Source organism: Rhinolophus hipposideros, assembly GCF_964194185.1.
Source record: "Rhinolophus hipposideros genome assembly, chromosome: 2".
Taxonomy (NCBI): domain Eukaryota; kingdom Metazoa; phylum Chordata; class Mammalia; order Chiroptera; family Rhinolophidae; genus Rhinolophus; species Rhinolophus hipposideros.
The window spans coordinates 59,184,647-59,207,306 of NC_138048.1; the positions used below are offsets into that span (position 1 = coordinate 59,184,647).

Below are 22,660 nucleotides of genomic sequence, written 5' to 3' on the forward strand. Positions count from 1 at the left end.
GGGCTGCTATGACAAAATACCACAGATTGGATAGCTTATAAAACAGACATTTATTTTTCAGTTCAGGTAGCTGGGAAGTCCAAGGGTCAAGGCACCAGCATGGTCGCATTCCGGTGAGGGCCCAGCTCCTGGTTCATAGCTGGAGCCTTCTTGTGGTGTCTTCACATGGTAGAAGGGCAAGGGATCTTTCTGGGGCCTCTTTTATAAAGTCACTAATCCCATTCATGAGAATTTCTCTCTCATGACCTCCCAAAGGTCCCACCTAGGAGGTTAGGATTTCAAAACAAAACAAACAAGCCCAAAATATAAATAAGTCAAACATCATTTGGGGCTTAGAATTTCACCAGATGAATTTTGGTACCATCATCACTATTAATGCTAATATTAAACATTCTCAAAGGAAACATGGTGGTAAAATGTTAACACATGAGTACTTCCGTGATGTGTATGTGTGAACCCTTTGTACTATTTTTGCAATTCTTCTGTAAGTTTGAAATCACTTCAGAATAAAATGTTTAAAAAAAAGAACAATAATTTGCGTTCTCTTTAATTACATTCTCTTCTGTCCAGCCAGGTTCACCATGAGGCAAGCACACCTCAGTGAAGAGGAGCAGAAGGTCTCTGCACTTGTAGAGCTAACATCCTAGCAGGCAGAGACAAGTACGAATCAATACAGGACATATGACAAGTGTCTGTTGTGTTGGGAGGTGTTAAGTCTTATGGGGGGAAAGTAGAGCAGCAGAAGGGGGAACAGAAGCCCCAGGTTTAAGGTGGTGTAGGCGGAGGTATCAATGATCAAGGTGAGCCAGACTGAGAAGGTGAGATTTGAGCAGCCTTGAAGGAGAGCAGTAAGTTAACCAAGCAGATATGTGCTGGAAGAGCACACCAGCCAAGAGCAGAGGCCTAACCAGGACTATATTCTAGGGAAAATCAGGAGGCCAGCCTGGCTGGAGCAGCATGACTGGGTTGGGGCTGGGATGGGTGTAGGAGACAAGGTCAGAGAGGCTGTGTAGAGTCAGGTCTTATAGGACCTTGAGGACTATTTTGAGGACTTGGGATTTCCCACTGAGAAAAATGGGGCACCAAGGCAGGGATTTCAGCAGAGGAGTGAAATGACCTAGTGCACACTTTGGAAGGGTAATTTTGACTTCTGAATTCAGCATATACTAAGAATCATACGGGTAGAAGCCAGAAAACCAAGTAGGAGGCGATTGCAACAATCAGGATGGGATAGTTGCAGAGGGTTAAAAGTGATTAGTTTCTGGATATGTATTTTAAAGGTGGAGCCAACGCAATTTTCTTGACCCAAATTCTATCTCTAAGGTCCCTCTGCACTGGAATTCCATCATCACTTCCACATAATCCCCTAAGTGTGGGAAGAGAGAGATACCATGCTACTTTTTAAAATAAATCCAAATTCTCTTAAGGTCCTGCTTCTTGATGTGAATATTAAGCCCACATGGAAGTTGTGATTCCTAATCCACAGCCTGAGGTTCCTGAAATGCTAGTCATTCAGTCTTATTTCATGCCCAAGTGTAAATATGGCATGAGAAAAAAATGCTGTCTTTCCCTCAACCGAAGGAACTGGCAAGCCCAGAGAACAACCAGAAAGACAAGGGAGAGGCCAGCTGTGTCAACAAAAGGGAGGTCTGAGCAAGAAGGTGTATCTCTAGGAAGTACCTGGTCCCCTGAGAAAAAAATCCATCCTTGTCACCTCCTGACTGAGGCAAATATGTATGATCTATCGCCTAGACAAGCACTGTCATCTGGTACCTGGTCCCCACCCAGAGATCTCCTCTAGACCCGCCCTCCATATTGCCACCAGACACACCATCCCAAAGCACAGTGAGGGTGGTGTTCTCTGCACTGACATTCTCTCTCCCTGTCCCTGAGCACCAGTATCTGTGCTGCACCACGGCTTTAAGAAACCATTTTTACAAAACCAGCCCATGCTCTCCAAGATGGCCATCAGTAGTAGAGGACACCCAGTAGGAGCAAGAGGCTGAAGACATCTTGGAGACTTGGTATTCTCCTGACCTCAGTTCCACCTCGGCAGTTTCAGTGGCATGCAGCCTTCTTTACCTTCTGCCCTAACTGCTGTGCAGTGTTACAGTGGGCTGTTAAACAGCTGCCACTTTCCACCCCAGACCTGGAGGCGATCCAAGGGCTGGGTAAAAATATTCCTCTCTTCACATAAATGGTCAGAAGAGTCTTCTGGAATGAACATGAAATGTGCAGCATCACTGCTATTGGTCACCCTGTTAGCTCTTCTTCCCTCAACTGCCCCTTGTTATGCTTCCTTATGCAGTCCGTGGATGGGAGTGAGAGTTTGGTCTAGAATCAGGGAAGAACACATAACATTTCAGCTGGAGGGAATTCAGAAGTCACCCCCTTTTCCTAAGCAGTGGGACCTCCTCTCTTCCCACCCCCCAAACAAACCTTTTCTGGACCCCCAATATATAAAGTGCATAAAGGCACAGTGCCTTTGGTTGAAGAAAGGTTATAGGGCCCAGTTTAGTTGTCCCCTCCTGCCCACCCTCAGTGGTGTGGAAGCCAGCCTACTAATCCCATAAGCCCCTGCACCGTCAGTTGGCCTTAGGTGCTCTGAGGCCTCTTTTTTTCAGTAATGCTTTCTTACTATAGACTGACAAAGTGAGGATGGAGAAGATGGGCCGCAGGACTTCAGTGTTCTCCCACCCCTACTGATCACAACTGAGAGAACAAGTCAGACAACTTGTTTCAAATCCTAGACCTACTAGATCAAACATTGCTATAGTGTGACCACTTACTAAGCCTCTCGGAGCCTCATTTTTCTTATCTGAAAATTGGGGACTAATATTACTGAGTTCACTCAATGACTCGTTCATTTTTTCCTTCAACCAACATTTGGGGGGTATTCTACTCATATGTGCTAAGAAATGCCTTATGCACTCTGTGGGGACAGAGCCAGGAGTGCAGTTTCCAGGCTCTCGGCCTCACGTGGAAAGGTGCTGGCTCAGGTAGTAAATGGCCATCAACTGTGATTGGATGGCCATCGGCTGTAGCTAGTTGGCCGTCAGCTGTAACCAGTGAGCCATTGGCCACTAATATAACTGCCGTGGCTACACTAGCAGAAAATGGGTGCTAGCAAGAAGATGGTGGCTGAGTGAGCAGGAGCGGATTGCAGTTAGCACAGCGGACTGTGGCGGAGTGTGGATTGCGGATTCTGTGGCTCCTGCCTCCTGTGTCCCCAACCGAGTCGACAGTGAGACTATAGTGATATGACTCCCCTACTTATGGCTCCGTGGGTGTTCCTTTTTGGCCTCACCATATCATGCATTCTTATGTGGGGACCGGGACCAGAGACCCCGCGTGACTCCCTGCCTGACACACTCATTACAGTGAAGAGACGTGGCCTCTGTCCTCATTAAGCTCACCCTTTAATGAAGAAAACAGGCTGCAGTCTAATGCTATACCCTGTGATAATGTATGATACAGAAAGTATTGGATACTGAGGAAACATGGATCAGGAAACTTTAGGCAGATTTGGGCCTAGGCTGAATCTTGAAGGGGAAGAGTTATCCAGGTGAAGAGTAGATTGAGACAGGGCAAATGTTGAGGGGGGAAAAGGAATCCAAAAATTGTTCTGAGCGTATGGATTCCTTTGTCCAAAGACCCTGGATGTGAGAGAGCATGGTGGTGATGATTAATGAGATAATGAGATAGTTTATGTAGAAAATGTATCATATGAAAAAAAAAAGTACCATATAGTGCCTGGCACATAGTAGGTACTCAGGAAATGCCACTTGCCCTTTAAAAATCAAAACAAAACAAAACAAAAACTGTAGATTTTATTTTCTCAAATCCCAGACCAGAACATAAGATTGAAAAATATGCTTTACTAATGTGTCTCTAAAATTACTGAAATTCATGTTGTCATTTATGATATTCTAAACAAGGCATAGCTATTTATTGGAAAGATGTGCATTTCATTTTTTCAGGTACATGGAAGAAAATTATTATAAACATTTATGTCTGTATTTGTTTTTGGTGTTTGTTTGTATGTTTGTTTTTTGTATGAAACAACCACTCTTCCTTATCCATATGAGGAATTTATTACCCTTTGACTCCAAATTTTAGTAAACACAAATGTTAATGTTTGTTCTCTCAACTCTAATATCTCCACACACCTTCTACTCTTTGGTCATTGCAGGTTTTTCACATCAGAATTCTAGGCTCAACTGAAGACTGAACTGTAGAACCTTTAAAAAGCAGGTATTCTGTTAATGAAAGAAAGAATGAAAGCAACAACCTCCAATGAACATGTGTTTTATTTTTCTTGGAGTTTTTTGTTTTTTAGTAATATATGTACCAACAGAAAATACATACCCTCTTTTTTCAAAGCAATTTCAGTTTATATTGCACATCTTGACTGATTCATTGCCAGTTGACCGGATACCAGCATGGATAGAGACAAGAGCGGGTAGAAAAATCAGGAAAGAACTTAATACGCATTTAGTGTTTTTTCAAGATATACATATCCACGACGACTATATTCCATCCTTCTTTTTCTTTTTTGAAATAACACATCTCCCTGATAATAATTTTTATTTATCCGGTACTTTGCCAATTAAAACGCACATCCTCTTTTTTTCTTCACAGAATTCTGTAAGGAAGGTAGTTCTTATTTTTATCATCATTCTCATTTTGCAGTGACATACACTTGTCCAACGTTGTATAGGTTGTGAGTGACTGACTCTGAATTGTCACTCTGAATTCTAACTTCAATTTGTCATTCCATGATTTTTTTTCCCCATTATATCTACCAGACAATCTCTAAAATTTCTTCCAACTCTGAATTCTGGTCGAGTCAAAGCTTCATGAGGGCAGAGGCCGTCCGTGCCTGTTTAGGGCAGCATTCTATCTCCATTGTTATGCACAGTACCTGGAAAGTTAAAGGAGCTTGTTCTTTTTATTTGTGACAATATGGATGGATCTTGAAAAGTATTGTGCTCTGTTAAATAAATCATATGGAAAAGGACAAGAACTGTATGGTATCACTCATATGTGGGATGTAAAACGAAAAGCAACAAAAAAATAAATAAATAGAACAAAAAAAACCGAACTCATAGACAACAGATTAATGGTTACAGGGGAAGGGGAAGGGACAGAGGAGGATAAAGACGTAAAGGGAATCATATAGAGCTTAGGGTCTGGGTGGTTTGAAGAGCTTGTTTTTTATTAAATGGAAGTCCATGTCCAAAGCCCTTGTGTAGCCTCAAGAGTTGATGCTGAAGTGATTACTTGTTGAGTGATACTAAGCAGCTGGTACCCACGAAGGTGACAAACTAAACTTTTATGAGACCCGGGGATGCCCAGAATGGCATACAGCTTTACCACGGCAGAAAACACAGCACCCATGACAGGGTACGTATTTATGTCACATGCAGACATCGCCATTGCTGGTGATGGTTGCGGCGGGCACAGTGGAGGAGGCTGTTGGGCCTTCCCCTGACTTCCATTCTTGTGTCTTCCTTTCCCTAAAGACTGCTACAGGGTGCTGGAGCTCTGAGGGTTTCCTATCATTTGGTCTAAAAATTCACTGGGTTTTTCCAATCTGTTAGTACTTCCTCTTCAAAGCTTTAGCTTCTCAAATTGGTAAGCATTTCATTTCAGTTACAAAATGAGTTGCTCATTGGTATGATATATAAGCTGATAATTTACCAATGAACAATCTGTTATGATTTGCACAGCATTTTCACAAGACAACTAGAGAGGGGAGGAGGATCGGGAGAACTAAGTGTTTTGCCCCAGATGACAAACCTAATATTTGATAATGCCAAATTCAGGTTTTCTAGCTCAAGTCATTCCATTACGATAATTCTAATGTGTCACTGGTACTATCTACTAAACTGCATAAAAATAGTAGACTGTAAAGGAATCAGGGAAGCCTCTTTGCTCCTACTCAGGATCCTTCCTTTATTCCTAATGAATTCCATAAACACAGACCACTTTTTCCCAATATCCATTCCCAGATCCCTCCTTATTAGGGCAGCAGTGGCCAGTGGTGGTCGTAGCAATATCTCTGAATTTTTAGGGTGGAGTCAGAGGATCTCTCTTTTGAAAATTTTGCCTTCTTGTCATGTTCATGAGAATGTTCTCCAGACATGTACCCTCACCATATAGACAATTAAGCTCAGCATATTTACCCCAAACTTCTTCTTCTGTGTCAGCTCTGTTATGTCATGGTCACCTACCTAGATGCTTAGGATAATAACCCAGAAGTCACCCAAAGCTCCTTTGTCTCACTTTCCTTTCCTCACTATGCAATCCCTAAGACTGGTTGATTCTTCCTCTGAAGTCTTTCTTCAGTCTGTGTCTACTTCCTGACCCAAATGCCACTTTTAAGTCCTCATTGGATCCCATCTGGGTTTCTGCAATGGTCTTCTAACTGGTCTCCCACGATTACACCTATAAAATGAAGAGTGTGATGTTTGACTCTGCATTATACATACGGAAAGAAACAGGCCAGGGCCAGTGCAAAAGGCTCTACCACCCTTTCTAAGAACAGGCAGTAGACTATGCCAGTGTGGATATTTGTCCTTATCTGCCAACTTCCTCTCCACCCTACTCTGTTCACATTTTTCTTCAAAGAAACTGCACTGTTGAATAACAGGGAGACCTCGTAAAGTAGGACTCTATGCCTGGTCAAGAGAAGACAGCATCTGGCCTAGACCAGAGGGAAGATCACAGAAGGAACACCTCAAAGGAAGCAGGCATGCCCTCAAAACACACATTATACCCACCTGCTTAACAGAGGCTGGGGCTCCCCCAAGGAGGTTGTCAGCAAACATACCCAAAACATTTGCCGGCAGCTCTTTTAGGAAGCTTACGATCGGCTCCGAATCTGTGTTTTTCTTTCTCTGCGCACAATCTCCTCTCTGGTGAGCTACTCTGCATCAGGGACTAGGTGAGAGGCAGAAGTACCCTGGTGACCATGGCTGACAGTCTTCATTTCATGGATTCTGTTTCCCCACCTGTTAAATGAGAATATTTAACGGGTGACTCATCTTCTGGGTCATAGAAAGTCTCTTGACCCCACCTTGAGGGAGAGAGCATGCCCCTGGGGTGTGTATTACGTAGGGCTGGAAACTCCCATTGGAAGGAATCCGGGCTTGTATGGCGATGGTCTCTTGCTGTGGCTGGTCTGGTCCAAATAACAGTTTAGTTAAGTATAAATCAGGTTCCAGCAATGGTGCAAGGACAAGACAAGGCAGATCCTTTCAGGATGGGAGCATTTATAGTATGCCTGAGATTGCCTGTTTTTATGAGTATGCTCACTTGTGTGTTTCAGGGTGTGTGTGTGTGTGTGTGTATAGCAGACAGTAATGTCCTGTCTTTGAGCCATTCAGTTTCTTCTGCCAAGTCAGCCATGCCTGTACTGGAGGTAGGGAAGAGCAGAAAGAGCACTGCACTGCCACGATGAGGCCTGGGCTTCATCCTGCTCTGTCTCTACGAGGCTGGGTCTCAGTCATATCACTTCCTTTTCCTGAGCCTCAGCTTCCCCTTCTGGAGAGCTCCACCCACCTCACTCGATGGCTCTCGGTAGGTATGAAAGAGCAGAAAGCCCTCTGTGAAAGTGGGAGAGTTCCTCTCTTGCTAGGGGATGTTGTAGCACAAGGAAGCCCTGTATTCCCCAAAGCCAGGATCCATTTTTACTTGTACTACCACTGGCAGCACCTGCTATGGGAAAGATTTACATTCACAGCTTCTGGTAACCGTGCTCTGTCATGCCATACAGGGGCTCGCGGAATATAAGAGGCAATATCAGGAAGACTCTTGAGTGTTTATGGATCAAAGCAGAACACTTTGACCTAAAGACACGTTTAAGAAAACTATGATTAAAAATAGCTGAGCTTATAAAACAAAACAAACAAACAAACAAAAACAATGTTAAGGCATCAAGTCAAGCTTCATCTAATAATAAAAATAAATTAAGAGAAAGGATGCTAGACCTGGGCTCAGGGAGCCTGTGTTCTTTTCCACTCTCCCCACTTTGGCCTGTAAGCTCACTGGGTACCAGGTCATGTTTTGCTTTAATTGCATCTTACTGTGCCTGGCACATACTAGGAAGCTATTTAAAAGTAGATAGTTATTGGCATATTGGCATGGTAATTTGTTCACAATATAGCATAGTGGATTACAAAGCAGTATGAATAATATGTATATATTTCCATAGTGAAAAGACTGGAAAGATATTAGCATTGTTATATCAACAGTACTATTTCTGTATGATATTACAAGTTCCTGTAATTGTCTTCTTTTTTATTGTTATTCCATAACTTCCTACATATGGCATATGTTAGTTGTATATTAAAAAAATTTTAATGTAAATGTAAACGTATAACTGTATTTTCAATCCTTCAGTTTTTCATTTCTTTTTGGATGATCACAATAAACTGGAAAATGGAGAATTGAGGATGTGAGAAAAAATAAAGTATTAATTAATATAAAAATAAAACTGTTTGGCATCCAGAAGCAATAACAGAGGCTGTTTTTGTTCCCAGTAACACATAGAGTACAGTTCAATGTGACACACTAACATGCAGCTGGAACTAGGAAAGTCTTCATACTCTACCTGTTCACTGCAATCAAATTGAAAACAACTCAAATACTCAAAAATAGAGATTTGGCTCACCAAACCACAGGATAGCTACACTTTGGATCATTACAATGCTTTAAAGGTATTTTGTACACACCTTTGTATGCACAAAGGTCAAGCATGCACATTAGGACATTTTATAGAAGTATTTATATAAAAGAATGCTAAGTTGCCTGTATATATTTATAATCCTGAGAAAACTCATGTTTATTAAGACCGAAATTCAAACAATATAAAATAGAACTAGGTCAGTCTCTTATTTTGTAATGTTGCTTAGTTTTATAATTTTTGTAAACACCAAATGGAAAATAGAGAATGCCTACATTCCAGTAATTAAAATAACTTCCAAAGTTCCATGGAATTCCAGAAAATTATAAAGAAAAGGTCATAGAGAAACAAGTGCTCATATACTACACTGTGGCTGAAAGGACAAACAAACCCAAGTTTTCTGAAACATGACTTGGAAATACATGTATCAATTTTTTTAAATGTCGTTGTCTTAGTTCCACCAATTCTATTTTAAGAATTTTGTACGGGAATAACCAGAGATCCAGAGACATTATCCCACTACGATTTGTGATGGAAAAAAAGAGAAGTTAACAAAATGTCCAACAGTAAGAAATATGTTGAATGTGTATCCCGATAGGATGGCATAAGTAGGCAGCCATTACAAACATCCCATGGAAAAGTATTTAGTATTATAAAAAGTTGTATTAGATCATATAGTTATTAGATTACCAAATAGAGCATGCCATATAATTACATTTAAAAAAAAAAAAGACTTTGAAGAATGTAAACCAAAACATTGACAAAGATTGTTTCTAGATGATGGAATTTGGGTAGTTTCAGTTCTTTTATATTTGTTTTAACTTCCAAATTTTCTGTAATAAACATATACTACTTTTCAGCTAATAATTGCTAACTGAAAAGTAGAAGGTAGTAGGCAAAACCGTGAGGTGGACTCTTTTCACTATTGACTCAGGTAAAGATACGCAAATCTTTTTGACTCCCTGTAAACATATCCACTTCTCTTCTCCTCCATTCCCCATCCCTTCATGATACAGAGGACAACTTCTCAATGCAATCCTGGAGGTTCCTGGCACAAAATGCATATGTGCACACATGTGGGCACACGCGCAATCGTGTGCACACACATACACATGCATACATTGGGCCAGATGCACCTGGCAGGAGTAGCAGAGCCCAGGGACCAGGATCCCTCCGCCAGCCCCAGCTCACCTCACTCTATGTGGGCCCTTAGGCCCCCCACTCTCTGCCTCAGTTTCACCCAATTAATGAGTGTGCTGAACTAGAATGTCTCCATGGGTCCTCTGCTCAAGTAGTGTTTTATTCTAGGGGAAACGTTCTTTGCTGGAAAGGTTTATAAGGGAGAGAGACATAAATCTCCTTTGTGACTCTGTCCCCAACCTCTGGTCTCCTTTTCCCCTTAGGATTTGAAATGAAAATGGAGCTTTTGTGAAGTTTCTGTCAGGAGATTTGGGGATGTGGCAGGTCTCAGAAGAGGTGGGAAGAATGAAAAGGGTTTCTGAGCTTGGACTAAAATTCCAGGAAGGTAAGAACACGCCACAGGCTGGGCAACTGAATTTTATTACCAGCAAGGCCACAGGTTGGCACACTCCGAATCCTTCGCTTTAATATCCCACAGAGGCGCATGAGGTGCTGTGGGGCTTCCGGTAACAGGTGCAAGGAGGGCAGGTGCTACGCTGGGATGGGGCACTGGGTCTCAGCTGACTTTCCTGCTTCTAGTCAGGACACATTTGCTCAGGGTCTTCCCTCCAGTTGCCTAGCATCCCTGGAGAATTGGAGGAGGTATCTCTCGAAGTCTCAGTTTCCTCATCTTTGAAATGAAAGGTTGGACTAGATCAATTCAGAGGTCCTCCCACAAGTCTGGCCCTGAATTCAAATATTACAAACACTTCTCATGGTTTAGCTTCTGGGAAACATGTGAAGACTGGGACACTTGAAGTTGCAGAGTTTCTACACCTTTCCCTGCCTCCCTCTGTGTCCTAGAAGAGCAATAAAGACATTTAAACTAACTCTTTTTGCAATTGATTTTTGTTTCCTCCCATTTCTTTTCATACATATTTTAATTTATTTTCCATTTTCTTAGTTTTCTTCCTTTCTTCTTTTTTAAATTGTCTGTGTGTCACACGTAAGATAGAGGCCAGAAATTTTCCTTTATTCCTTCTGGATAGGAGAATAAGGAACACCCAATTTCATACTGAACCAACAGACTCTACTGCCCAAAATACTCTGGTTTGAAATCCAAACTTGAATTTTTATTCTAGTTTGATATCTAGAAATTAACAACCACATTAAAAATTCAATCTGAGTCCCAGTTTATGTTTGTGACATACAAAAGGATAGTTTTGGGGTCATATTGCATTGTTATGTACATACCATGTTTCCCCGAAAATAAGACCTAATCAGAAAATAAGCCCTAGCACAATTTTTCAGGATGACATTCCTTGAACACAAGCCCTAATGCGTCTTTTGGAGTAAAAATTAATATAAAACCTGGCCTTATTTGGGGGGAAACACAGTATAAGAAAGTCAAGCGTCAAACACTAATTGTATGCCTGGAACCTGTGTGGGAATTCTGCCCTCCAGCCCTCAGCCCTCCACTCAGGGAAACTCACAGGTTGAGAGGGCTCCACCCAGGGTTGGGTGTCTGCTTGTGTTGGTGAGAAAAGCAGGCTCATCTGTGGTCACTATTGTCAGTATTGACTTTCCCTGTGGTGAGCATGCTGACGGCTGTCAGGTGACGCAGACTTGGTGTGTAAGCACGTCTCTTTTCCACTATCAAGACCGTGCGTCTGGACGTTTATAATCTCACCTTCCAGTCTGGGAAAGATGGCATTCAAGGGGCCGTAGGACCCTAAGTCCCAAAGCTTCCATTTTTATCAGCCCTCCATCAACTTTGTAGAAAACTGATTTTCTCCTCAGGTGAAGTCGATGGGTCCCTCATTCGTTCCTTCATTCTAGGGCCAGGATTTGGTAATGGATGAGACCTGTTCCTTGAAGAACCCAGTGCAAGGAGGGTCCGAGTGCCTTGGGCCTGGAGGCCGGGTTTGAATCCTGGGCCTTTCCCTACCTATTTGTTAAAACACGGCAAATCATTTAACTGTTCCAGTCCCCAGCTGCCGCATCTATTAAATGAAAATGATAATAACATCACTTACTTCATTAGGTTGTTGCAAGGATTAAATGAGTGCTCAGAATACTACCTAGCCCAAAGTAAGCATGCATGTCAATCATTAAAGTACAGCACAGCCTGTGCTGCACGCTTTAATAGAAGTACACAGCCAGAAATGATTAATCCTGGGGATTTACAGAGGACTCCCGATCAGTTAGGGTCCTATCAGAGAAGCAGAACCACTACATAGGATAGAGTATCAGAGTCATTATGAGGGCTCGTTCCTCACAATTGCAGGAATTGGCTAATCAGTTGATGTGAGGCTATTGCCTCAGTTTAGACTTGGAGTCAGTTTTAGCCTTCGAGTCAGTAGGGCAGGCAGTTGGGAAAGAAAACAGGCGTGAAATAGGAAAGGCAGTGATGGACTACAACCTGCAAGGACAAACTGGAGCCTGTTTCTGCCTCTCACTGCCTCTGATGAGATGTTAGTGACCTGCAGGACAATCTGGAATTCCCCCTGGAGCTCTCCATGCTGGTCCAGGATTCAGAGGAGCTGCAAAAGGAGATCGGGTGGGAACTAGAGGAGCTGCGGGCTCAGCTGCTGTCCCCGTAAACAGGTGAGCCAGCAGATCGGGGAAAACATGCGTAACACATGGTGTCCCGCACCAACCTCTAAATATTAAAACATAGTAGCTTCACTTCCATATTCCAAATCTTGTGCAAAATATCTCTCATGGCCAATGCCGCTACGCAGGGACGTGGGGGTCTGGAAGATGTAGTTTCCACTTACCTATATTTCTATGGAAGAAAGAATGGAATTGGGTCTGAAAGAATAAGCACTTGCCACGAGGAGTGAAGGGGAGGCTACTCCAGACCCAGGGAATATAACGTGCAGAGCATGTAAATGTCGGGTGAGTTCAGGATGTACTGTGATTGCAGCATAAGGTGTTTTTGTTACTAGGCCACAGAATCGGTCCAGCGTAATCATGAGCCTCTGTAGTTTGAGGAAGTGCAAAGATGTCTATCCACTGGGTGCAATTTTTCATTAAACAAAGACTGATTTCTTTTCCTTCTAGGCTAATGTCTTTCCCACTACCAAGGCAATTAGACAGCCGCAGTGAAAGGCACAGTGAACTTGGGTTTTAGTCCCAGTCTTGCCCCATGCCTTATGGGTGACCTTGGAAAACCTTTCTACACCCTAACCTCAGTAACCTCAACTCCAGGGATTTGAAGTGAAGTGGTAGCCAAATCTCCGGTCATTTCAAACTTTAACATTCTCTGGTTTTCTGGCAATGACTGGGGCATAAAAAAGGCACAGCAATTTCCATTCTGTTGGAAGCCAAAACAGAAAATTCAGGGCCCGTTGCCCTATCGCTTGACTTTTATCTTTAGATCTTGGAAGCAGGCACAGGACAATGCAGCCTCCCATGGTTGCTCCTGGGTCTAGGCCTGGCCTGAGTTAGGTGTCCAAGGTCAGGTCAAGGCTAAGTTGTGTTTGTCTTGGTAACACTAGCTTTGCACTGTGCTGGAAGCATCTGACTCTCAATAAAAGTTGAACGAATGAACTTGTGGGATCTGGGACCAGTTACTCTATAGGTTAGGAGACGGTGTATGGGCCACTTTGGGGAGACACTACACAGACTCTCCTCTTAAGGGAGACTTTGAATCAAAAACACTTTCTTCAAGTCCACTCTAATCTTGCCATATGTCTCCAGGAGGACTACAGGACTGAATAACTATGAAGGGGAAAGGACAAAAGCCTGATGCGTGTTTAAAGTAACATGAATCCTAAACAAAGAAACAGCCACCTGGCCTTTAATGTCATGGATATTTTAATAAACGTTTCTATTGGAATATTTCTAGACATCGGTATACCTTCTCTCCAAAATTGTTAGGGAAAGTCAGACTATTACCTCACACTCTTTGCCTCTTTTCAAAGAGGTTCAAATGTTGAAGCCCACGGAAGTCAGGGTGCTATTCTTCATGGAGCCCAATAAAATGCCGATATATTTCACTTCCCTTTCTTAAGGAAAAACAATTTTGCTGATAAACAATAGGGCTGTATTTTATGTATGCAACTTGGAACTGTGGAAAACTTGGGCTTTGGAGTCAGGAAGGCTGGCTTCAAATCTGGGCTTTACTGCTTTACAGCTGTGTTTACTAAGCAAATTATTTCATCTCTGACCCTCAGTGCCTTCTTTTGAATAAAGGGCATGACAACACTGATTGTTTAAAGATCTTAAATAAGATGGTGTAGATAACCTGTGATAAGTATTCAATAAATATTATCTTATTTTCCTTATATACTTCAAAAGTGAAAACGATAAAAATATATTTCTGAGTTTTCCTATTGCTACTTGTCTGTTATTAGTTTATTTGTTGTGTTACATGCTTGCCTTTGCAGGCCGACAAGTTATAACAGGCACAAACAACTTGAGGGGAAGAAAAGTCATGGAAAAAAATAAAACTGAACTTATTATTTTTTTGCATAAAGCTCAATTTCTGGCTTCATACAATGATGTTTTAGGTATGAACTAGTTCTGAGTCTTGCTTTCTAGAGCCATGAGCCATAGAGCTGAAAGGTTCTTCAAGGTCACCCACAAAGCCCTAACATGGATGGGGAAACTGAGACTCAAAAAAGGAAGTTAGTGAGTTCCCCAAGTACTCACACATGGTTAGAGATAGTGTAAAGATGGGAATTTATGTCCTCTGATTCCTCGTCCAATAACATGTTGCCTCAGAACCTTTGCTGATTCATCATGCAATCTTGGCAATTTCCCTTGTTTTCTGTGTACTGGTCTTTCCATGAAATATAAGATAGGAAGGATAACTCACAATCCATGCCTCATAGAAATGTCTATGGATTAGTCAGACTTAGGCTGCAATAAGTATTCACCTCCCTTGAGTTGGGCACGGCCATTAATTATTCATAAAAGTATTGCAAAGAGAGCTACTTTGTAATTGTCAGATGGAAGGACCCTTCTTCTACATGGTTGGAAGAATTGATGGTTGAGGCCATTGATGTGCTGAGTAACTGGGATAAGTCACTTACCCACTCTCAGCTCCATTATACTCCTCTATGAACCAAAAAATGTGGTCCACAGTAAACTTTCTTCTACTCCTAATAGTCTAACCTTCTATCGGTTATTTCAAATTAGGACACAGTCATGGGATGACTACACTTCCCAGTAACAGGGACCCATGCAAACTTAGAATCACCAGGAAGAAAATCAAAAAGAGAATTAAACTGGAAGTAGGAAAGGAATATAGATTTCTTTTTAAGCATTACTTCTCTGGTCTCTAAGCATAATCATGTTAGGGCACACTAAACCTCTTAAACTTGAATAAGGTTTCTAAGCCATGTGTCAGAGGTATTCCAGGTTTCTCATCTCTTCTTTCTCAGGGTAAACATCTTTCCATGAACTCAATCTATGAACATGTCTTGACAAGCAGTGAGGAAAAGCCAGGATAAGTGGATCCAGGCCAGGATTTGGGACCAGGCTTCTGTCTTTATTTAATTCTTTCTCTCAGTCTGAAAGATAGAATGGTGACAGCCATGAGCCCAGGGAGTTGGGAGGCCTGTCACTGGCTGACTGTGTAAGCCTTGGCCTTGCTTATTCCGCTCTGAGCCTTGGTTTCCTCTTCTATAAGAGAAAGGCATTGGGTTAGATGCTCTTTAAAGTTTATTTGAGGGCTAACATTCCTCTCTTTGGCTCGCCTGGGTTTTCTGAGCAGTCTCCAAAGCAAGAATTCTGGACCAAGCTTTGTCTCAGAGCCCAAAGATCCCCATTTCTTTTCACTCAAGGGCTTCAAGGGACTATGTTTAATCCATTTGCAACCAAAATGTGTTTCCTTACAATAATTATTTGTGTTGCAATAGTTGAAAAAAACAAAACAAAACAAAACAAAATTGCAATAAATAAAGCCAAAGGCATTCCTTAAGGAGCTACAAAGAAAGATGCATTAATATTAGGGGTTGGGGCTTGGTAGGGAAATTGGAGGAGGGAGACTGTGGTTTTTGTCGAAATCCTGCTAAGCATGAGCAGCCACAGCTCGGGTACCCTGAAACTGCTGAGTTGACAATGCTTTCACAACACCACCCCTCTCTAGGCTCAGTTTAATATGTTCCTGCAAGGAATCCTTCATCTGTGAAGACCAGCACAAGATGACACACTAATATAGACTTCTTTCAAAAGTAAGCCTAATGAGTTCACTCTCACTTTAGGAAGCTTGGGAATTAATCTGTGGATAAACGAGTCCAAGTTTCACTGACTGGAGCTTCGAATCAGGCAAGTTCCAGCTGAACGTTTGAGGAGAGAATATGCAAACAGAGTTGGGCAAAGTTCTTCAGGTTCAAAGGCTTGGTTTGGAAAAGAACCCCCTAGAATTCAGGTGCTTTTGCTAACACTTATCTGATTTATTCAGGCTGGAGATGGGAGAAGGCCGAGGCATTCTGTGGAGCCAAATGAACATGAGATGTGTTCTCATTTCACCGTTGCTGCTTTGCTTTTAAGCTTCTGTGTGCTTTCAGGGGGAATCTAATCCACATGTTTCGAATCCTTTGCACTTGAATGCATGGAAGTGCTGGTTGGTGAGGGTGGCCCCGATGGCCAGGTGGCCTCTAAAGAGTAGGGAAATCCTCTAAGCAGAAATGCATCAAAGCATGGAGATCTGTCCTGTCCCCAAGTGCAGCCAGAAAATGAGGCAGGATAATAGGGCACACAGGGAAGGCAAGCAATGTGACTTGACAGGAGATGGTCTGTGACGCCATAGAAGTTGGAGGACAGTATAGAAAACCCTGAATGTGAAATTTGAAAACTGGGGCTTGAATCTCTTCAGCAACTGTAGTTTCCTTACTTGTAAAATGGACATTTCGATCAATAATTCCTTCTCCGTGTGGTTGTAAAGATTAAATGAAATAATACTTGTGAAATTCGTGGCTCAGCTCTTGGCACAAAATAGGCACTGGATAAATATTTCTTATTTTTTTTAAATATTTAAGTTCAATGCAAATTCTTCTTCCTTTATGTGTTTCCAAAACTGGTTTACCCTGTCTCCCACACACAAACTCTAATTGTCACCCTGAGAGCCGCAAGAAGTGCACTCTCTGGAAAACAATATAAATTAGCTCACATATTTTTTTTTAACACCAAACAGCATGATTTCAAAATGCTCAAAAAAACCAGAGCCAAAGCAAATTCCCTCTCCACGCCACCCTCCAACCCCAACCTTTTAAACCTTGGAAATTAGACAAGAGAGAGAGAAAAGAAAAGAAAAAGCCCAGCCTTCCATTGCTTCACATCATATATATATATATATATATATATATATATATATATATATATATATATATATATATATATATATATATCGAGTTCATTTCACAAACACAAGGTGCACTGTCAGAAGTGCCTTGGGCAAAGTTTGTACTTTGCTTGAATTCTAACTTTTGTTTACCAAGGTAATAAACCGGTCCTCTGCTGCCCCAGGTGTAAAGCTATTATGAAAAGGCATATTTGTATTTCACCCCACCTCAGATGTACGGTATGTGGGACATCCTGCACTGTAAGAGCAGCCGAGATTTATTTACAGAGAGAGGCACCCGAGCTCGGAGAGGTGTGTTGTCAGGCTGGGAAAGGCTAAGCCCTGCCAAAGACCTAACCTCCCTCTTTCTCTCTCCATCCACCTGCCCCTTCAGACACAAGTGCTTGTCCTCTCTGCCTTGGCAAATAACCCAGCCTGCAGGTGACCCTTCGGGGGACCTTTTCTGTTTCTATTTAGACCAGTTACATCAGTTCTCTTCAGCTTTTTGTCCTAAAATTTCCAACCAACCCATTGCTGACTCGCTTTGTACAGCCAGAATAGAGTGGATAAATACGGCAGCTGCAGAAACTTCTGCTCCAATCCTGTGTCTGGAAATCTCCATGGTGGTTCTTCCCCCTCCTTTGTGCAGGCTGTCACACCCTGATGGGTTATCTGAGGCCTGAGATGGGTGGGAGGGAACTTTCACCCAGATCTCTGACTGAGCTAAATGGCCTGGAACCTACTCTAAATCATCTAGTGAGATCTTGGCATGGGAAGGAGGAAAGAATGTATGGAAAAGGGCAGACTGAGAAGGCCAGGGCTGTTAGCCTGGGCAAGTAGGAGAGCTGCTGAGGGTGGCTGTGATGTTGCTGCCTCCAGGCAAGCTGGCAGACCACCCAGAAACTTGCACTGAGCGACTCCAGCAGCAGCAGCAAGGTCACAGCTGAACACATAAGCTTCATGACACAGTCAATCCTCTTTGTCCTCAGCCTTCGGCTAGAACTGAGGCCTCCCTTTTATCTTCCGGGAGGCAATTCCAGCTTCTTCAGAACTTTAGGTTCCTGTATTTCCTGAGCCCCTAGTAGGCACAGAGACTTCAGTCAGGGCCTAGCACATTATAGGCACTCCACCAATATTGTTGAACAATCATTTAATTCCTACTGTAGTGCTTGAAAAAGTAAGACCTTGAGCAAAATAATTGACCTCTGTGAGCTCAGAGTCATCATCTGTAAAACGGGAAGCGTAACAGTAATTTCCTTTCAGAGTTGTTATAAGGACCAAGTGAAGAGCCCCACGTAAACTCTAAATTGCTGCACAAACAGTGGTGGTTACAGAAACGCAGAGCTCCTTTAGACTCATGCTTCTAGTCTGTGCTTTGTCAACCACTGTCGCCCTCGCTGCCCGGAAACTCAGTGTAACACATACCCATTTAATCCAGGAAGGTTTAGGTACAACGGGAGGCATCCGGAGCACAGAGATTAATAACGCTTTCCACTCCATGGAGTCTCGTTTGGTGGGAAATGAGGGTAAGCAAAAGATATTCCGTCAGTAAACACATGATTATTGAGAATTTAATATTCAATCATTCAATAATTGTTGAGGGCCAATTGTGGACCAAGCATTGGGAATTGTTTTAGTGAGGGTAGGCTGATATGACTTAATACAAAACACATTTATTTCTCATTCACATAACAGTCTTAGATAGATATGTATGTCGCTGGGGCAACACTCCTTCACCTAGTCATTCAAGAGCCCAGGTTCCTTTCATCTGTGCCTCTACCATCCCCTCGGGCCTTGTCATCATCTGGCAAAAGGGGAAAAACATGCAGGAGTACGCATGGGAGGTGTGCATGGCCCGGCCTGGAAGCAGTGCCATACATTTCCATTCATGCTCCATTAGCTAGAACTCTGACACACCTAACCACAAAGAAGTATGAAATGAACCTCACTTTGTTTCCAGGAAGGAAAAACAGATTTTCGTAGACATCTAGCCAGCTCTGATGTAAGGATACAGTGAGTGACAAGACAGGATCCCTGCCCTCAAGGAACTTACGGTTCCTGAAGGTTACGATAAATAAGTAAACGCACAACCAAGGTAATTTCATGTAATAACAGGTGCTCTGAGGACAATAAAACGGGGGGTGATGGTGACTTTTGGTGAAAGGGCCTGTTTTAGGTGGGGGAAGGGGTTAGCTGAGCTGAAACTGGAATTATGAAAAATGATCAGTTAGGGGACCGACAAGGGGTGGAGAGTCCAGTAGAGGCTGTAAGATCAAGTGCAAGGTCCCAAAATGGGACTTGCCTGGCATGTTGAGAACACAGCAAAGGCCAGTGTTGTGGGGATGCTATGAATGAGGGGGAGACTTGATGGATGAAGACGAGAAGTCCGGGGAGGGCCCGAGTATGGAGGGTCTTAGAACCATGTAAGGTAAAGAATTTGGCTCAATAAATAAATAACATTTCAAAAGTCATTGTGATCAATGCAGAAAGGAGGTGTTTGCCAGTCTCAGGCCTACACTTCCTCAAATGCATTGATCCAGTCATTGCTTTTCCCCAGCTCCGCTCTGTACTGCAAAAGAGCTGTCTCCTGCCTCAGGCTCTCATCCAGCCGGCTTCCAGTTGGGAGCAGCCAATGGGAGGCACTGGGAGAAGATTGGTGGGTAGTAGATAAGGGAGAAACAAGGGTGCCTCAGGCACCTTCTATAGCAGGTCTCTGTCCCCTCATGGCCCCAGTTCCTACTAGACAGGCCCACCATGGTCCAGCTTCCACTAAGTGGCCTTTGGACACCGATACAAGACGTCCTCTCTTTGTGCCTCTAGCCCAGCCGAGTAGTAGCAACCTCTGCTATTGATAATGCCTAAATTGGCTTCTCAACTTCATTCACCTGTGTAACCATTGACTTGCATTAGAGTCCCTGTGTTAGACACTTACACTGGCTTGCATTTCCCTGCTGGACTCTGATGATGGATATAAGGTACAAATCACATGCTGTGGGAATGTTCCCTCAGCACTGGTACCATGGCTAGAACACGGCAAGTCCCCGGTGTCTGTTTTGTTTTCTTATTGCTGCTGTAACAACACAAATGTTACAGTTCTGGAGGGGAGAAGTTTAGTCCCACTGGATTAAAATCAAGGAAGCTCTAGGGAAGAATCTGTTTTGTTTTGAATTTTTTTTTCTTTTTCCAGATTGTAGAGACTGCCTACATTCCTTGGTTCATGCTCTTCCTCCATCTTCAAAGCCATCAATAACAGGTCTAGTCTTTCTCTCAATGTTACCACTCTGAGTCTGACTCATCTGCCTCTCCTTTCCCTATGTAAAGACCCTTGTGATTACGCTGGGACCACCACGGTAACCTAGATAGATAATCACTTAATCACCGTATTTTTTTTAAGGTCAGCTGATTAACAAGCTTAATTACATTTGCAATCTTAATTTCCCTTTCCTGTGACATAATACTCTATTCACAGGTTCTGGGGATTAGGATGTGAACATCTTTGGGGAGCCATTATTCTGCCTGCAGCACTGACTAACAGACCAAATAAGTGAGAACAGGTGGAGGGAGATTATGGAGGCCTGCTAAAGGAGACAGCAGTTTGGGGCCTTACGCTGAACCCAGTAAGAACTCCATGCCCATGAACTGAAATGAACACAGAGGCTACAGTACTCCAGAGAGAACGTTTGTGTCCTCTAGTTCAGAGGGTCTCTCCAGAGATGCTTGAAGCATGGCTTGGTGTTGCTCTGCCTGCCATGCCTGGGATGAAATGCAATGCTGGGACACAGCTCCTGTTAGTCTCTCACCCAGGATGGCACGTAGGTTTCTTGTTTTCCCAGACAAAGGTTCACTTCAGAGAGGGGAGTGGGTGAAGACAAACTGTTGGCTACGGCACGTGAGGCCCACCAGTTTCAATTCAGGGACAACTGGAGTTGATGCAGGCGTGCCATCCAAATGTAATCAAACGCCTCCTGTTGCCAGACGACGTGTTATTCAGTGAGGGGCTGGTGGGGGGTGTTGTGAATCCCAGATGCCTTCTGTAACTTTATCAGATGGGTACTGGGAGGAGAGGAAGGAGAACCGAGAGGGAAATTCACTTCACTGGCAAATAAACTTCCAAACTGTAGCAGATTCCCGAAAAACTCTTGAAACTGCCTGTAGAAGAGAAGATCCACAATGAGGCAGTAAGCAGCGCATGCTCAGAGTGGGAGGATTTGTGACAGTGTAAGCCCATGAGCTGCCCACAGCACTAGATCTCAAGGAAAATCCTGGATTCCAGTCCTCCACTTGTGTATGTGTATGTGTGTGTGTATGGGGGTGCGGGGGGCGCAGGGGGAAAGGAGGTGAGTCTGAAGAGGACCAAGTTTGGGTAAGTATAGAATGGCTTTCTCTATTTTGAGCCAGATTTTATGGAAATTACTTTCTTTAAACTGCTTTATTAGAACTGGAGTTCCCCCACCCACTCTTCCAGCCTCCCAGCCCAGCACCCTAGGGCAAAACAAGGTGAGGAAGTCCTTGCCAGGTCTGATCTTGGGAGAAGGAGGGGCCTGCCCTTAGGGTCATGGGCCTGGGGTGGATGTCTTAGTCACTGTAACACAGACTCATGCACACTCTGATTTCAAGTTCTGAGCTTTCTGAACCACTCTGTGGTGCTGGGAACCTCTCAGGGACTTCATTGGGACAGAGGCTTGTTAAGGGATTGCATCTTGGTTGAGTGGGTGCCTCCAACTACCTTTGTCAGTTGAGAATTCTCTGTAGAGAAGAGTTGCACTGTGTAATTCCGGTTGTGTAACTGGGATAGAGGTAGTATAATTGTATCTTTTATCAGCACAGAGATGTTACATTAGGGACATGTTTCATTCTTAGAGACATTTTTTGGTTCCTGAGAACCTGGAAGGGTTAAGGGCTATTAACACACTCAAACAACGTATGGTGGTAGGCACAGGACCCCGCTCCAAGATCATATGAAAGACTTGGGCGAAAGCTGGTGATGGGAGGCAAAAGAGGGAGAGAAACTGACTTTTCACTGCCTGCCCTTCTGTGCTTTTGGAACTTTGTACCTTATGCATCTGTTCTTTATTTAAACATAAATAAAATACATTGTGCAATATACAGAATCAGTATGATCTCGAGGACACAAACTCAGACAGGTAGCACAAGGGAACTCAACTTGCTAGGATGGGATGGCTTCTCATATCTATACCTTCACCTATCTTCTAGATCTTCCTTAATGAACAATATAATAGATTTTTTCAATGATTTAAAAAGTCACATTTTTTTAAAACAATCAGGGGAAACAGTACGTCCTATACCACTGCTACATAATGTACAGCTCAGGCTCAAGCTGATAAGCTCCCCCATATGCCTTTTCCATTTACCAGTTTCTTTTCAGTTTGCCCATGAGTGGGCTACGTTTCTAGGTCTGATTCGTGAATCTCTTGTTGTTCACTCAGTCATAGTGAAACGTCGTGCGTATATCACCCTTCGTGACGGCTGGGTTTCGGTTCAATTAACCTCCCTGTTATCATTATCATCTCCGCCGTCATTCAGCACCATCGCCCACT

At 43.1% G+C, this 22,660-nt stretch overlaps 1 long non-coding RNA gene across 1 annotated transcript in view; it reads right to left on the reverse strand.

The window, feature by feature from the left end:
* Window positions 1-4,291: 4,291 nt before the first annotated feature.
* LOC308489391 overlaps window positions 4,292-22,660 on the reverse strand; it is a 72,957-nt gene continuing 54,588 nt past the window's right edge. Inside the window, exons 4-5 of the long non-coding RNA XR_013992091.1 lie at window positions 6,786-7,016; window positions 4,292-4,924 (exon numbers count right to left, since the gene is read on the reverse strand). This is a non-coding gene — a long non-coding RNA (uncharacterized lncRNA). The remainder of the gene's footprint in view (window positions 4,925-6,785; window positions 7,017-22,660) is intronic.